Below are 13,135 nucleotides of genomic sequence, written 5' to 3'. Positions count from 1 at the left end.
GCTGAAGAGGCTGTCTTTTCTCCAATGAGTATTTTTGGCATTTTTATCGAATATCAGGTGGCTGTAGCTACTTGGACTTGCACCTGGGTCCTCTATTCTGTTCCATTGATCTACATGTCTGCTTTTGTGCCAGTACCATGCTGTTTTTGTTACTATGGCTCTGTAGTATAGGTTAAAATCAGGTATAGTGGCATCACCAGCCTCATTTTTGTTGCTCAAAATTGGCTTAGATATTTGAGGTTTTTTTGTGATTCTAAATGAATTTTTGGATTATTTTTTCTATTTCCTTGAAGAATGCCATTGGTGTTTTGATGGGGGTTGCATTAAATGTGTAGATTGCTTTTGGTAAGATTGCCATTTTCACAATATTGATTCTTCTGATCCAGGAACAAGGGAAGTTTTTCCATTTCCTGGTGTCCTCTGCAATTTCTCACTTAAGTGTTTTAAAGTTTTCATTGTAGAGATCCTTTACTTCCTTGGTTAGGTTTATTACAAGGTACTTTATTTTCTTTGATGCAATTGTGAATGGGAGTGATTCTCTGATTTCATTCTCTGTGTGTTTGCTGTTAGCATATAGGAATGCTACTGATTTCTGTGTGTTTATTTTGCATCCTGCTACGTGGCTGTAGGTGTTTATCAGCTCTAACAGTTTGCTGGTAGAATCTTTAGGGTCCTTTATACATAGAATCATGTCATCTGCTAATAATGATAACTTGATCTCTTCCTTTCCAATTTGTATCCCTTTTATGTGCTTCTCTTACCTTATTGCTATGGCTAAAACTTCCAGTACTATATTAAATAACAGTGGGGAGAACTTTTTTTTTTTAATGAGAGTGAGAGACTTAGCATGCCAGGGCCTCCAGCCATTGTAATGGAACTCCAGACGCATGCATCATCTTGTGTGTCTGAATTACATGAGATCTGAGGAATTGAACATGGGTCCATGGGCTTTCTAGGCAAGTGCCTTAACTGCTAAACCATCTCTCCAACCCCAACATAGCATTTTGAATGAAACAGCAGAATTCAGTGGTGGGTTCATCACTAAGAAAGAAGTCCATCTAGTGAGAACAAAATATCACCATTGAGACAGCCTAGTCAGGTTGCTCTGGTGCCCTTCTTGCTGATGGAGACCATACTGAGGAGCTTAGAGTGGTCCTTTGGAGTGAGCAGCAAAGCCGGGCATGGTAGCTCACACCTTTGGTCCCAACACTCAGGAGGCTAAGGTAGGAGGATCACTGAGTTTGAGGCCAGCGTGAGACTACTGAGTGAGTTCCAGGTCAGTCTGGGCTAGAGTGAGACCCTACCTCAAAAATAAAAGAAAAGAGAAGAGGAATAGAATAAGCAGAAGTTATGGGAAAGGAAGTCAGGCACTTACAGTCAGTCACCCTTATTATAAGTCCAAACCATGCCAGGAAGCCAGGAAGCCAGGACATTTAGGCAAGATGATGTCGAGAAAAACTGAGCAGTTCCTGGTTTAAGGCCCTACACATTACCCTGAAAACCCCAAGACCAGAATGCTTGGATGCAAGGACATCCTCTGAAAGTATTTCCATGACTAATGGACAGTTATGAAACCTTAGCTCGCCTTTCCACTCCAACTCAGTAAAAATACCCCTCTCTCTCTCTCTCTCTCTCTCTCTCTCTCTCTCTCTCTCTCTCTCTGTGTGTGTGTGTGTGTGTGTGTGTGTGTCTTTTTCTTTCTCTCTCTCCAAGGGTTCATATAATCCAGACTGGCCTTGAACTTCCTATGCAGTGGAGGATGACTTTGAATTTCTGAGACTCCTGCCTCCACCTCAGTGTTAGGATCACTGTTGTGCACCATCCCTCCTGGCTCTGCTGTTCACTTTTGTTCAAGATCCCCTCTCCCTTCTCCATCACTGCCATCTCCTTCAGTTCAAGCTCAAGTTGACACACTTGGGCTAATGTCCCACTGAAAGAAATTTGTCTGTCTTGTTGATCAAATCGATATCATCATTTTATTTGAGAGCGACGGACTGACAAAGAAAGAGGCAGAGAGAGAGAGAGAGAGAGAGAGAAAGAGAGAATGGGCATGCCAGGGCCTCCAGCCACTGCAAATGAACTCCAGATGCATGTGCTCCCTTGTGCATCTGGCTTACATGGGTCCTGGGGAATCAAACCTCAAACCGGGGTCCTTAGGCTTCACAGGCAAGCACTTAACCTCTAAGCCATCTTTCCAGCCCATCATTTTTTTTTTGGGGGGGGGGGGAAGAATGGTGTTAATAGGAGTGGAAATATAAAAAAAAATAATCTTGGGAAATAATATCAAAATTTACTACATACATGTGTGAAAATGGTTTGGAAATGATTTCAAACTTATAATACTCTATGGAAATAAAGTCCTGAGTAGTACTATTTCCATTTTCATTATTTTTAGTTATATTTGAGTTTTCAAATAAGCTTGCATCTCAAGTTCAAATATTTATTCTCTATTCCAATAAATTATTAAAATATTCTGATAATTAAAACACACACATGTGCACACACATGCACGCATGTGCGCGCACACACACACACATAGAGACATCTAATTCTGATCTTATAGCCTGTATCTTTGAAGTATCTAGGCCAATTACATTTAAAATTAAATTAAGAAAACAACAACTAATTCTGACCTGACAACTTCTACCTTTGAAAAATTCTGATGATTATTCACATGGTCAGGTTTACATATATATTTTGATGAATTTGATATTTTTCCATCTCTTTATTGTTCCCTTTTTTCAAATTACTCTGTTTTGGTGTTGTTTGAGTGTTTGGGATTTATTTCCTTTGCTATCAGTGGTATGAGTTTGCTTCTGTCTCAACAGATTGGCTTGGGCACAAGAAAATGGGGCACAAACAAAGTAATTAAAAAAAAAAAAACAACTAGGGATTCTATAACAGATCACATGACTTAAACAACAACAAAAAATTTTCTCAGTGTTTTTCTGTGATGTCCAAGGTCAGAATGCCAGCAGGGTTAGTTTTATCTGAAGCATTCCTCTGTGCCTTGCAATGAGCCATTTTTTTGATGCCTTCCAACATGTCATTTCTGTCAGCTAGGCCTCTGAACCTCTTTCTTATGAGGTTGTTCTGTGGATTAGGAACACATCCTAATGGCTTCATTTAAACTGAACCATCTCTTCGAGATACTTTCTTCTAAATCCAAACAAAGGTACATCTTGCAGTATTGAGAATTTAGAGTAACATAAGAACTTTAAGGGACATAATGAAAAGTTTACATGGGTTACAATAACATCCTTTGCATTTTTTTTTTCCTTAAAAACATGGTATATTTGGTCCTCAACAGCAAGAATTATACTTGAGAACCGTATCAAGATATGTTCACAGATCTTATTCTGCGTTGGGGTGTCAAATCCCAAAGCCTGCTTCTCTTTTATGCACTAATTGACCAGTTGTGTTCAGTGTCCTCATGGTTTCAACTTTTTTGTTTTGTTTTGTTTTTTGTTTTTGTTTTTTGTTTTTAATTTTTATTAACATTTTCCATGATTATAAAATATATCCCATGGTAATTCCCTCCCTCCCCACCCCCACACTTTCCCGTTTGAAATTCCATTCTCCATCATATTACCTCCCCATTACAATCATTGTAATTACATATATACAATATCAACCTATTAAGTAGCCTCCTCCCTTCCTTTCTCCACCCTTTATGTCTCCTTTTCAACTTACTGGCCTCTGCTACTAAGTATTTTCATTCTCACGCAGAAGCCCAGTCATCTGTAGCTAGGATCCACATATGAGAGAGAACATGTGGCGCTTGGCTTTCTGGGCCTGGGTTACCTGACTTAGTATAATACTTTCCAGGTCCATCCATTTTTCTGCAAATTTCATAACTTCATTTTTCTTTACCGCTGAGTAGAACTCCATTGTATAAATGTACCACATCTTCATTATCCACTCATCTGTTGAGGGACATCTAGGCTGGTTCCATTTCCCCCATCATTTCTTTTTTAATAACCCATTTGAAATAATATATCTTTTTTGGTTTTTGAGACATGTTCTGGTTTTGTCTCATTTCTGCTGTTCCCATCCCATAAGATCCTGTCATCCAGTAGCACCTGCTTGAAGTCAACAGTTAATAATAACTGCTTGCAAAATAATTATGTGTGAGGTTCTCATCTACAGCACCTAACCTGAATCTACCCAAGATGCCTTACATACCCAGCAAGCATCTCGTGGACTAGACAATAGGATAGGTGGGGAGGGCAATGGAGGGGTGGGAAACACAAATCTAGACCCAAACAGCAATGGTACTATAAAATTCTACTCCCTAAAAGGCAGACCAAATGGCTGAACCTTCACCAGGCCCTTAGAGGGAACACCTGAGCCTGAGCCACAAGACACTGGAGAGGGTATGATGAGGACCAACCTATTCTTCTACAGCTTCCCTCCATCCTTCTCTCCTCTCTCCCTCTCTCTCTCTCTCTCTCTCTCTCTCTCTCTCTCTCTCTCTTTCTCTCTCTTTTCTCTAACTCTTGTATATTAGTTATCTTTTTCTTCCTTTTCTTAGTGGGTACTGACTTGTAACTCCCAGTACCAGCATGTGGCAATCATCCACAATGAGCTTTTGATCAGAGAGACCTACAGCGTTTCCTAAAAGAAAGACAGATTTCTGTCTGAGTACTTGATGCCCCACCAAAGGTTAGTGGCAAGACCCTACTGCTGAAGACACTGTATGTGGTCGACACATATAATGGAATGGCATGACCGGAAGCTGGAAGAGAGTCAGTCCCCAGACAGTCAGTGCATCTAGTGCCAGAAGGTACTACATGGGCGACTGGGGGAAAATGGCCAATATCTGTTCAAGCATCTAACCTACTTAGCAGCAAATAACCTGTTGTGATGCCCGCACAAGTGCAATAGTGGCACACAGCCATGGTGGGGAACCAACTGCTCTTGATTAGGCTAACTGATCCCCTCAGTGGTATGAGACCCATAGCTGGAGCTGGGAAACAAGTCAGAACCATATCCAAACATAAGCCCACTCTCCATTATCAAGCTACCATCAATCATGGACTACAAGAGGGCCTACACCTATTAAATTCTCTTTAAAAAAGTAAGGGTTATCTCATTGGTCCGGGTACTAACTTACTCTCCACTGGGGAATCTGCTTCTCTTTCTCAAATAGATGTAGATCCTAAGGAGAGAGCCACCCCATCATACCTCAAAAGGGCCCTGGCTGAAACTAAGAAAAATTGGTGAAACAAGCAAGGGTGCTGTTTTCCTGGTGAACCGGATACCAGCACAAGGGCGAAGGTCAACACAGAGAAAAATCAACTCCTACCAAGTCAGAGAGCCAGAGACCCAGAGGCCCCCAACACCTCATCACTGAAGTAGACCAAAGATGAACCCAACATGGCTCAGGGAAATTTTGCGGAAGTGAGGGAGGAAAGAATATCAGAGCCACATGTTGGGTCATGATATGCAGAGGCATTTATCCTACCCATAACTGAGGGCTAACTCCACAATGCATGACCCATATACCTCAACAAGGAGGGGCCAAGGGGAGGGGGTAAGTCATGGATGAGCCTAATAATGGTACCAAACTGACTGTATTTGCTGAATACAAAACTAATTAATAAAAAAAAATATGTGTGAGGTAGAATAAGACACTTCTTATACAACAGTGTGGCTGTTCAGTCACCAAAATTATTTTCTCCAGATCTGTGGTCTGATATGATGCATGTGTTAAGTCCTTCATACCCACCAAAAAGTCAAATCAACCCTGTCCTTTTTTTTTTTTTTTTTGAGATAGAGCTATGCTATGTAGCCCAGGCTGGCCACCTTGAACACCCAATTCTGCCTCCACTTCCTGAGTGCTGGGAATGCTTGACTGACCCGTTGTGTCACTGGCATTTAACTCAAGTCGTTACTTTGGGGCCTGATACTTGATGCTGCCCCTGTACTTTCAACTTGAGCCTTGAACTGCATCTGCTTCTCAGGCTCAGTAACGACCTAGCTTCCTAGAGTGTCTCCTGACTGGCCCCCCTGACTGGCATGTCCCACCCTGAAGTATAGAGAAAACCTAGAGACTTGCATGGGACTCAGGAACCCATTACAGAATACACTGGAGCCCTGAGCACAATTTCAAGAAGGTCTCCCAAGAGCTGCCCAACCTACCCAAGCAGGGCCCGGGTCACTGAAGGTGTCGACTGGGCACAAGGATCTCGGCAGGCTACATTTCCATCTGTACAGAGGAGACGTGGCCTCCTGTACACACAGGTTCGCGCCAGAGTGTCTTTACTGTGGACAACATCTGTGGGGACCGAAATGCATTAACGGGAGCCTGTGTTCCATTTTGGGTGTGTCCCAGGGGTCGCCCCATCACAGCCTGCCTGACCCTATACCAGTGCCAGCTGGCATGTGCACTGGCCCTTTGCTGGGAAAGTGACTGCCCCAGGACTCTGGCCGATCCTACAGTACACCAAACACTGACTCCAGCAGTTTTGCAAGAGACAGCTTACTCACAAGGCAGCCATGTGTGAGGAGACTGGAGGCCTAAGTGTCAGTACTGCCTCTGTAAGGGTATAATTTGGTGGGGGGGGGAATCTATGGGTTAAAGAAGCAGAATGAGCCAGGCATGGTGGTGCATGTCTTTAATCCCAGCACTTGGGAGGCTGAGGTTAGGAGAATCACCGTGAGTTCGAGGCAACGTGCTGAATTCCAGGTCAGCCTGGGCTAGAGCAGGACCCTACTTCGAAAAACCAAAGAAGTAACCTGGACGCCCACTGTGACCATGACCCACCTGCCACAGGTGTTGCCTTCAGCAAAGCTAGTGGGAATCTACCTAAGCTCTTGCCCAGCTGTGTGACACCCAAAAGTAGTGATTGTCTTTTCTTTTTGCAAACAGAGAGAGAATGGGCACCAGGGCCTCTTGCCACTACAAAGGAACTCCAAATGCATGTGCCATTTTGTATATCTGGCTTTAAGAGGGCACTGGGGAACCGAACCCAGGCCATCAGGCTTTGCAAGCTAGTGCGTTTAACTGCTGAGACGTCTCTCCAGCCCTATGCCTCCCCCAAGTAGTGATTTTTTTTTTTTTTTTTTTGGTTTTTCAAGGTAGGGTCTCACTCTGATCCAGGCTGACCTGGAATTAACTATGCAGTCTCAGGGTGGCCTCAAACTCATGGCGATCCTCCTACCTCTGCCTCACGAGTGCTGGGATTAAAGGCGTGCACCACCACGCCCGGCTCCCAAGTAGTGATTTTTAAGCCAACTAAAAGCAAAGAAGTAGGGGAAACGTGGGGGCTCAGAGCAGAGAAGTGAAATGCGTAAGGGTTGGCTTGTGTAAGATTTGGACCAGCTGCGCATGATGACTGGCAATCACCAAGTCAGGAGTCTGTTCCTCCATAGGGTGTGCAGGCAGGGGGTCAGCTTCCTTTGATAGTGGGATGGCTAAGACCGGTGCTTTCAGAGATGCCCTGAGCTGCAAGCCATTCGTGCTTGTGACCGTAAGCCTTTCTTGGTGAATGCCCAGCAGAAAGTTGTGGCCCACTGAGCAAGTCTTGGTTTTAAAAATTGGATAACTCATGTGTTGCAATCAGATTTGCATTGCTGGTAGAATCCACCCAACTTAGAGCAGCTGGTGGAAAAAAAAAAAAAAAGAGGTTTATTTTGGCTTACAGGCTCAAGGGAAACTCCACAATGGCAGGGAAAGCAATGACATGAGCAGAGGGTGGACATCACCCCCAGGCCAACATAAATGGACAAATCTCTATCAGCTGAGAACCTAGCATTCAGAACACCTAAGTTTATGGGGGATACCTGAATCAAACCACCACCTCATGTTAAATAAGACAACAAGCTTGGGGGCTGGAGAGAGGGCTCAGTAGTTAAAGGCACTTGCTTGTAAAGCCCAGTGGGCTGGGTTCCATTCCCCAGTACCCACATAAAGCCAGATGCACAAAGTGGTGCATGCATCTGGAATCTGCAGTGGCAGACATCACTGGCATGTCCATTTTGTCTCTGTCTGCCTCTATCTCTCCCTTAAATAAATTGGGGGTGGGGTTTCACAGTACAGTCTCACTGTAGCCGAGGCTGACCTGGAATTTCACTATGTAGTCTCAGGTTGGCCTTGAACTCCCAGTGATTCCCCTACCACTGCCTCCCAAGTGCTGGGATGAAAGGCGTGCGCCACCACGCCCGGCTATCCTTAACCTTTTCTCTGGCGTTACCTTGTATTTCAGGAACAGCAAAACCTGGCAGGATGGAGCCCCGACACACACACACACACACACACACACACACACACACACACAGGAACAATGGTCCACAAGGTGAGGCGCATGGTGAGCAGAAGTAATTGTACGAGAACCCCCTAGCCCCTCAGACAGTAAGTCAGAACTTCAGTGGACCACTTTGCAGGACCTGAGCTACAATCAAGATCAACGAGTCCACACCGCTTAAGGAATACTGCTTACCCCTGGCCCCAGTTCTTCCTCCACTTAAACCTAAAGCTCATTTCAGTACCCCGAAGATGACTCAGGTTCACTGGACCCGTTCATCTGATCCTCTTCCCAAAGTGACCACATCGCATTCTCCCTTGTCTGCTTTTCAGTTACTTGTATCTTTAATTGGTGCATGAGGGATGTGTGGCAATGAGCTAACGTCCTACCATTGGGTCCTGCCTCCTAAGGGTTCCACCATCCTCCCAATAGTGGCACAGGTTGGGGATCAAGCCTTTATTGTGTGGGCAGTGTACGGAAGACCATTTCTGAAACCTCAGCACTCCAAAGGCAGAGGCAGGAGGATCAGTTCAAGACCAGGCTTGGCTACAAGAGATGATGTCTTGTTTCCAGTGAGCTGTTGGCCAGGGCGGTCCCTGATGCCCCCAAAACATTATAGGCTATTGCAAAGGCCTTTGGTTTCCCACCAGGAATCAATGGGAAGACCCTATTGCTGAAGACTCCACATACTTGGGCTGCAAGGTCACTGAGAAATCCTGCTGGAACTGAGCTGATAACCTCCTCCATGTAGACCAGCTGACAAAAAGCTGGGAGAAGCCATTCTTCATGCAGTTCAATGGGAGAAACAGAAATCACCAGTGAAGGTACTCAACAGTGGACACTGCAAGCCTTATAATTGGCCAGCCAGGCCAAATGAGCCAACCGGTGCAATAGTGGCACATCTGTTATGGTGGAAACCAACTGCCTTCTAATTGGACTGGAGGCCCACTCCATGGGGGGAATACATCCCTGATACTGAAAACTTAAAACAGGGTAGTCATGAGCCCTAGGGGTGTTACATCTGCTGTTGTCTGGCTAAATGTATATACTATGTTTATCAAACTGCCCAGTAAGCACTTCTCTTAATGTTTATGCCCTTATATTAATGAAACTCTCACTTTTGGTAGAGAATCTTCTCTTTTCAGATGGCAGTGACCTTGGGATGACTCAGAAGGCATCATGGTGCTAGAAAGAAGTGACCGGAGTGCTCAGTACTTGAATATCTCTATCACACCTTCCAAGGCTCAGGGTCTATTGTGGAAGAGGTGGCAGAAAGAATGTAAGCCAAAGGAATAACAACGTGCTCCCCACAGACACAAAGTGGCCTGGATATCCATGACCTCACAGTGCCTGACACTACCTACACAAGACCATCATAATTGGAGGAAAAGATCGTGACATCAAAATAAAAGAGAGACTGATTGAGATGGGGAGAATGGAGTTTCAAAGGGGAAAGTGGGGGGAAGGAAGATATTACCATGGGATTTTTTTTTATAATCATGGAAGTTGTTAATAAAAAATAAAATAAAGATATGCTGTCTTGAATCAAAAAAGTGGGGAGGGACAAAGTACTAAAATAATTTTAAGTCCCAGTCCTTGACATTATAGTTTCTCCTCAGTATGTCAGCTGCTAGATTACCGCTGAGGCAGAGATAGGGATTAGGGATAAAGGAATCTCCATTTTATAGACAATTAGTTAGAATTACAGGCCCAAAAGGAATGAGTATATGTCTGTATAGCCTGACAGTGCCAATGAGCAAATATGTTTTCCAGAAAGCAGAATGTTTTCCAGAAAGGGAAACTGAAATCCCAAAAACCCCCTTGACTCATGTTGATCCACCCAAAGGTCAAAAACCCTGACTCACCAGGAAGTTAGCAGGTCCACAAATTCAAAATAACCGGTCCTTTGTCCAACCCATCAGTCCATGAGGAGCCCCCACATACATTCAAATTAATCAATCCAGCCCACCTCACCTGGATTGTTTTATGTACATCTTCAAGGGTAACAACACCCCTGATCCAAGTCAGTAGGCGGCTATCAATCAGTAGCTTTTATTTTTTTTAATTTTTAAATTTTTGTTTATTTGAAAGAGAGAGGAAGATTCAGATAGAGAGAATGGGTATGCCAGGGCCACTAGTCACTATAAATGAATGTGCCATCTTGTGCATCTGGCTTTGTGTGGGTACTGGGGAATAAAACCCAGGCCCTTAGGCTTTGCAGGCAAGTGCTTTAACCACTGAACCATCTCTCCAACCCTTATTTTGTTTTAAACAAGCAAGTGCCTTTAACCTCAGTGCTGTCTCCCCAGTGCCCCCTATTTTTAAAAATGTCTTTAGGGGGCTGAAGAGATGGCTTAGCAGTTAAGGGGCTTCCCTGCAAAGCCTAAGAACTCATGTTCATATCTCCAGGTCCCATGTAGCCAGATGAACAGTGAGGCAAGCACGCAATGTTGCACACATGCACCAGGAGGCATATACATCTGGAGTTCATTCAGAGCAGCTGAAGGGCCTGGTGCACCCATTCTCTCTTTCTCTGTACCTCTTTCTCTCTCAAAAGAAATAATAATATCCTCTTTTCAAGGTAGGATCTTACTCTGGTCCAGGCTGACCTGGAATTAACGAGGTAGTCTCAGGGTGGCCTGGAACTCATGGCGATCCTCCTACCTCTGCCTCCCGAGTGCTGGGATTTAAGGAGTGCGCCACCACGCCCAGCCTAAATAATAATATTTTAAAAATGCATTTAGGGCTGGAGAGATGGCTTAGCCATTAAGGTGTCTGTCTGTGAAGCCTAAGGACCCAGGTTCCATTCCCCAGTACCCATGTAAGCCAGATGCACAAGGTGGCTTATGCATCTAGAGTTCATTTGCAGTGGCTGGAGGCCATGGCACACCCATTCTCTCTGTGTGTTTCTCTCTCTCATAAATAAATTTTTTAAAAACTTTAAGTGCAGTTATTTATTTGCATGCATGTGGGGGGCAGGGCACATCAATGCAAATGAACACCAGACATTTGTGCAACTTTTTGTGTCAGGCTTTCATGGGCAGCTTGGCAACTGAACCCCAGGCCAAAAGGCTTTGGAAGAAAGAGCCTTTGAAAGTTGAGCCATCTCCCCAACCAGGACCGGAGCTTTTCTGATTTACTTTGGTTTCTTTTTTAATAAAAATTAATTAACTTGCCCTTCTGCCTTGCCTGCACTCAACATTTTTTTTTTAAATTTTATTTATAGCCGGGTTTGGTGTCGCACGCCTTTAATCTCAGCACTTGAGAGGCAAAGGTAGGAGGATCACTGTGAGTTCGAAGCCAGCCTGAGACTCCATAGTGAATTCCAGCTCAGCCTGGGCTAGAGGGAGATCCTACCTTGAAAAACCAAAAAATGTGTGTGTGTGTGTGTGTGTGTGTGTGTGTGTGTGTGTGTGTGTTTGGGGGGTGGCATGTTAGGTTCTCTTGTCCCTGTGAACGAATGCCAGACCAGATATTTGTCCCACTTGATGCCCTTCTTTATGTGGGTGCTAGGAAATTGAACCAGGGTCAACAGACTTTGTAAGCAAGTACCTTCAACCACTATGCGAATGACATTTTTTTTTTATGTGGGTTCCAAGGCAATGAATTTGAGAGCCACTGGATTGAGTAATTTTAGTGATAATTGAATGTCAAGGCCTCTAACTCAGCCTGCCCAGAGCTGTGAAGGGCCATGCTGCTCTCAAAGCCTACGACAGTGCTACGATGAACTACGTGAGCCTCTTTAATTGTGGCAAGGCCTCATGCTCTTTTTACAGAATCTGAGCGCCACCCCTTCCTTCTTCCAGAGGGTGGGGCCCATCTCCTCCACCTCAAGTCCAACGGTGGAGTATGGGCTCTGCCTGCCCTGCCCGGAGCGCGCCTAATCTTTTCTTGGTTTCTCTCACTGAGGATCCTGGGGCCCCTTGGCTCGTCTTCTACCCAAACTTGTCCTCGTTGCCATGTGACCAGTCTCCTGTCAGGGACAGTGACATTGCTCAAACTGCTCAAACTTACTGGCTCCTCTGGCTAAACTAAGCCTTTATTTTCCCTCATGTGTGTGTGTGTGTTTGTTTGTAGGTTTGTTTTTCGAGGTAGGGTCTCGCTCTAGCTCAGACTGACCTTAAATTCACCATGTAGTCTCAGGCTGGCCTCGAATTAATTATGTAGCGCAGGCTAGCCTTGAACTCTCATCTCTCCTGAATCGGCCTCAACTCCCTGAATTCTGGGTTTATAGGCTTGTGTCGCCATGGTGGAGCCCCATCATTTCTACTTTTACATTCCCGCCCATTCTTTTTCCTGCTCAGAAACCCACCGGTCTCAGATCTCCCTGCCTGCAGAAGGGAGGGTGCATCGCCCTGACTGTGCCCTCCTGAAGGGGACAGAGACAGACTTGGCAAAGCCCGCTGACTCTCAAGCTCAGCACTCGGGTGCTTTGCTTTCACCTGACGCCAGGCGGCGCTGTGCGCGGGAGTGCTGTACCCTACAGACCCTTGGCTTGCTGTCAAATAGGCCTGCCTGGTGTCTCACTGAATAACCGCAACTCGGGTTTTCCTGAGTGGATGGAGCAGGCCATGGAATTTTTCCCCCCCTCAGGCGAGGGTTACTGTCTAAATGAAAGTGTTTTCTCTTGAGAGGCAGACTTTTCCAGGTCCTGTGGTTAACAGGAGCAGGATTCTGCTGATGGGTTGTGTGTGCCTAGGCTTGTGTTTTGGGCCTTTGCTTGGGTTTCCAGATTGCTAGCAAAAGGAAACTCAGAGGCATGGTGGAGCACACCTTTAATCCCAGCATTTAGGAGGCAGAGGTAGGAGGATCGCCATGAGCTTGCCTTCTTTACTTTTCAGGAGTTTTAAATTTTTATTTCAATATTTTATTTATTTGAGAGAGAG

This window comes from Jaculus jaculus, chromosome 9 (genome assembly GCF_020740685.1).
Source record: "Jaculus jaculus isolate mJacJac1 chromosome 9, mJacJac1.mat.Y.cur, whole genome shotgun sequence".
In the NCBI taxonomy this organism is placed as follows: Eukaryota; Metazoa; Chordata; class Mammalia; order Rodentia; family Dipodidae; genus Jaculus; species Jaculus jaculus.
This window is presented reverse-complemented; position numbering follows the sequence as displayed.